The 5,313-nt window shown below is 43.6% G+C and overlaps 2 non-coding genes across 2 annotated transcripts; both read left to right on the top strand.

The window, feature by feature from the left end:
* The first annotated feature begins 1,555 nt into the window (after window positions 1-1,555).
* LOC114815776 lies at window positions 1,556-1,694 on the top strand. The gene has a single exon (XR_003763578.1). It is a non-coding gene; the product is annotated as a small nucleolar RNA SNORA7 (small nucleolar RNA).
* A 1,233-nt stretch (window positions 1,695-2,927) lies between these two features.
* LOC114815724 lies at window positions 2,928-3,064 on the top strand. Its single transcript, XR_003763527.1, has one exon. It is a non-coding gene; the product is annotated as a small nucleolar RNA SNORA7 (small nucleolar RNA).
* The last annotated feature ends 2,249 nt before the right edge of the window (window positions 3,065-5,313 follow it).

Consider the following 5,313-nt stretch of genomic DNA (forward strand, 5'->3'; position numbering starts at 1 on the left):
AGCCCTCAGAGTTCAATTTTCCCCTAGTTTCCCATTATCTAGTACCTCTTGTTTCTCCGAGCAATGACGATGGCATGGGATTGCTCTCTGAAATGAAATGCCGTCTTTTTTCAGAGCTAAGGGAAGGAATCCCTTTGCTGCCTTTCGAAGAGGCTCAACAGAGCCCCATGGGCGATCCAGGGAGCGTTCTTAGCTGCCGAGAGATCTGGAAAGAGGAGTCTGAACGTGTCCCTGCTGCATTTTGTGCATCGGAAAAAGGAGTTCTATCTGACATTAATGATCATCTGCCTCATTTATCTGCAGGATGACCGTCCAACTGTCTGAAAGTATGGTTATCATTTTCATGGTAGACCAGATCTTGACAGAAATTGGCAGAAGGTGATGGGCTACAGGTGGTGTTTACGTTTTTATTTTAATGACACTAAAGGAAAGTGAATTTTTTTTTCTGTTCTGAGCCATTTTGGAGACTTAATTGACCCTGGTGGATATTCTGACACTGTAAGCCACAGTGAGAGGGCAGATAAATATTTTACCTGTCATTTCCATAGGTTACTAGTTGTGCTGGGCCAAGGTTGAAAAGATAAAGTGGTCTTCACTGAGATATACTGGAAACTTTTTAGGAAGCAAAACTGCATAAGAGTTTTTACCACTCCAACTTAATTCAATTTGCTTCTGTTATTTTTTGGTAGTGATGTGCATGGAATTACATTTTCTCTTTGTGAGAGAAAATGGGGATATTTTCATAGGGGACCATCTATCCTTATCTAGCCGGAAAGCTCACTATGGCTGTTTATTCTTATATTATACCCTGCCAAGTGCTTAGTACAGTGCTCTGCACACAGTAAGTGCTTAATAAATATGACTGACTTGACTGACTAGATATTTGGGGTGAACAGATATCCATCCCAGAAAGTCAGTCCATTCCAAATTTTAAAACTTAAAGATCCTACACTGGGAAATAACCCATCTAGTCCATATTCTCCCATAGTGACACCATAGGAAGCTTGAAGGATACTCGGTTCAATCAAATCAATCAATCAATAGTATTTATTGAACACATATGCAGAGCACAGTACTAAGTGTATGCTTGGGAGAGTACAATAGAAGTAGTTGCCACGATTCCTCCCCTCAAGGAATTTACAATCTAGTGGGGTAAAGAGAAACTAAAATTCATGGTAGGTAGGGGTAAAGCAGTGGAGTTTAAAAATGTATGCATAAATGCCGGGTTGGGTGGAGATGGAGTTAATACCTGAAGTAGAGTGATCTAATGGAAAGAGCACAACCTGGGAGGTAGACCCTGGGTTATAATCCCAGTTCTTCTACTTGTTTGCTGTGTGACTTTGTGCAAGTCATTTAACTTCTCTGTGGCTCCCTCAACTGTAAAATGGGGATTTAATGTCTGTACTTCCTCCTACTTAAACTGTGAGCCCCATGAGGGAGAGGGACTATGACTGACTTTATCATGTATCTACCCCAGCACTTAGAACAATACTTGACATGTAGTAAGGACATAACAAATTCCATAATTAATTAAATAATCTGGTATATGCCTAAAGCCCTGCTCAGAATAGCACCTGGAGATTTTCCAGTACTCTACCAGTCTCGGTTACGGGAGGGAGAGTCAAGCAGAGGCCTATCCATTCCATTCCTAGCTTGGGCAGTGGCTAGTGAGTGGAAGGCAATCTGTTCCAAGTCAAACCTCACCTGAGCTGGGCAGCAGTGGCATGAAAGAGAGTTGAGGGTGGAGACTCAGGTTTATGGCACAGAAAAAGGCAAGGTAAACCACTTCCATATTTTTCCCAAGAAAATTCTATGGATCCACTACCAGAACGATGGTAGATGATGGTGGGGCGTTCTGGGAGAGATGTGTCCATGGAGTCACTATGGGTCGAAGACGAATCGACAGCGTAAGACAGTATGCCTAAGGGTTGAGCACTCAAGCGAATAGATGATGCAAGTATGGAGAGGTTAGGCTGAGGAGTTCACTTGAGGCTCCATCTCCAAGAGATAAATAACTGTATTTGCTGTAAAACAATTCATTTGCGTGAGCACATTTTCCTTTTCTTTTTCTACGATTTCACCATTTTGTTCTTTTTCTTTTCTCTTCCTCTAGAGTGCTTTAATTTTTCTCTCACAAAATGCACGTGACAGCAACTGACTGTAAAACAAATATCATTCATGAATATTTTAAAACCTGCCTTTTCTTTAAAAGCGCAGTTTCACTTATTTTTGTTTATTAGTCATTCACCCGGACAATCTTTAATTATTATGGGAATGTCAGAATCTGCATGTGAATATTTTCCTGGTGCGTATGTGCGGTGAGATGGAACCCAGTTTATCGAAAGCAATCTTGAGATCTCACCAGTTGACTCTTTATGCCGCGGACAACTGTTCGGTTTGATGAGCCACCTGATATTGATGAAGACCACTCACATATGGAATTATGTTTCTTTCATAATAATAATAATAATAATGTTAGTATTTGTTAAGCGCTTACTATGTGCCGAGCACTGTTCTAAGCGCTGGGGTAGACACGGGAATCGGGTTGTCCCACGTGGGGCTCACAATCTTAATCCCCATTTTACAGATGAGGTAACTGAGGCACAGAGAAGTTAAGTGACTTGCCCACAGTCACACAGCTGACAAGTGGCAGGGCTGGGATTCAAACTCATGATCTCTGACTCTAAAGCCCGTGCTCTTTCCACTGAGCCAGGTTGCTTCTCCCATCTAATCAGCTGTATTTACTGAATACTCAATTGTGTGCAGAGCACTGTACTAAGCACTCAGAGAGTTCAGCACAACAATATAATGGACACATTCCTACCCTCAAGGAACTAGCCGAATATAAAGATACCTTATTGCCAACCTCCGTCACCAGGGTGACAGTTTTTATTGTGTTCATTTTTAGTACCTGCCATTTACTCAGACCCCTCTCAGGGTCGCACCTGAAGAGTTTCCAGTACTCTCCAGTCTTGGCTACATGAGGCAGAGTCAAGCAGAGGCCTATCCATTCCATTCCTAGCTTGGTCAGTGGCTAGCGACTGGAAGGCCATCTGCTACAAATCAAAAGTCCCCTGTATTGGGCAGCAGCGGTGTGGGAAAGAGTCGAGGGCGGTGACTCAGGTTTACTGCACAGAAGGAGGCAGTGGTAAACCACTTCTGTATTTTTCCCAAGAAAACTCTATGGATATACTACCGGAACGATTGCAGATGGAGAGCGGGGCGTTCCGGGAGAGATGTGTCAGTGGTGTCGCTATGTGTCGGAAACGACTCGACAGCAATATCCCAGCTGGATTATTGTGTCAGCCTTCTCTCTCATCTCCCTTCCTCCTGTCTCTCCCCGTTCCAGTCTATTTTTCATTCCGCTGCCCGGATCGTCTTCCTACAGAAACGCGCTGGGCATGTCACTCCCCTCCTTAAAAACCTCCAGTGGTTGCCTATCAACCTCCGCATAAAACAAAAACTCCTTACTCTTGGCTTCAAGGCTCTCCGTCCCCTTGCCCCCTCCTACCTCACCTCTCCGTACGCTATGCTCCTCTGCCGCCCACCTCCTCACCGTCCCCCGTTCGCACCTGTCCTGCCCTCGACCCCTGGCCCATGTCCTATCACTGTCCTGGAATGCCCTCCCTCCTCACCTCCACCAAACCAACTCTCTTCCCCTCTTCAAAGCCCTACTAAGAGCTCACCTCTTCCAGGAGGTCTTCCCACACTGAGCCCCCCTTCCCTCTGCTCCTCCCCACCCATTTCCCCCCCACCTGCCCTCTGCTCTTCCCCCTTCTGCTCCCCTCAGCACCGTGCATATTTGTATATATTATTATCCTATTTATTTTGTTAATGATGTGTATATCTCTATGATTCTATTTATCTTGATGATGTCTGCGCTAGCCTGTTTTGTTTTGTCCTGTTTTGTTTGGTGTCTATCTCCCTCGTTTAGACTGTGAGCCTGTTATTGGGCAGGAATAGTCTCTATCTGTTGCCGAATTGTACTCTCCAAGCACTTAGTACAGTGCTCTGCATATAGAAAGCGCTCAGTAAATACTATTGAATGAATGAATGAATGAATGAATGAATGAATGAATTTACTCAGAGGTGATCAAAGCACAGGATCTTTGAATCCAGTGTTAAGAGACTTGAGGAAAATGGACGCTAGGCTTGTTTTTACTTGTTCCCCACCTTCAGAAGAGCAATTTTTAAAATTTTTTATACTATTTGTTAAGCATTTACTATGTGCCAGGAACTGAATTAAGTCCCAGGATAGATAGACTAATCAGATTGGACACAGTTCATGTTTCTCGAAGAGCTCACGGTTTTAATACTCATTTTCCAATCAATCAGTTGTGTTTATTGAGCACTTACAGAGTGCAGAGCACTGTACTAAACATTTGGAATACAGTATAACAGAGTTAGTAGACATGTTCCCTGACCACAGTGAGGTAACCGAGGCACCGAGAAGTTAAGTGACTTGACCAAGGTCATACAGCAGACAAATGGAAAAGATGGAATTATTCATTCATTCAATAGTATTTATTGAGCGCTTACTATGTGCAGAGCACTGTACTAAGCGCTTGCAATGAACAATTTGGCAGCAGATAGAGACAATCCCTGCCCAGTGATGGGCTTACAGTCTAATCATAATTAAGGTCCTCTGACTCCAGGCCCTTGCTCTTTCCATTAGCCAAGGCTTCTTCTCTTTATTGAGCACCATCTGTGTATAGAATACAGCACTGTGTACTCAGTAGCTAAAATAAAAGTAAAAGGCAGAGTTCTTTCCTTGAGGATCTTACAAGTCCGACAGACAGGATGGAAAGGCTCGGTTCATCTTCTCTTTGAACCTCGGTTTTCTCATCTTTCAGAGCTTCATTTCTCCTGATTATGTACCCTCTGATCTTTTGTCTCCTCTCCTCGATGAACACAAGAAAGCAGAGAGTCAAAAGAGGAAAAGCAAGGAAGCGATCGTTTTTTAGGAACTTTAACCCGCTATCAGAATGAGGGCTTCATTTGTTTTGAGGTTCTCTACCGCAGAGCCCAGAACCAGCACCCTGGACTTTTATTGTACACTCCCGAGTGCTTAATACAGTGCTTTACAAACAACAAGCGCTCAGTAAATATGATTGAATGAATGAATGAATGACTCTTGTCTCATGCCGTGGAGTTATCTCTGACCCGTAGTGACACTATGGACACATCTCTCTCAGAACACCCCGCCTCCATCTTCAATTGTTCTGGTAGTGGAGCCATAGAGTTTTCTTGGTAAAAATCCAGCAGTTGTTTAGCATTGCCTCCTTCCCCAACGTAAACTTGAATCTCCACCCT

The sequence above is a fragment of the Ornithorhynchus anatinus genome, chromosome 12, assembly GCF_004115215.2.
Source record: "Ornithorhynchus anatinus isolate Pmale09 chromosome 12, mOrnAna1.pri.v4, whole genome shotgun sequence".
Classification (NCBI taxonomy): Eukaryota; Metazoa; Chordata; class Mammalia; order Monotremata; family Ornithorhynchidae; genus Ornithorhynchus; species Ornithorhynchus anatinus.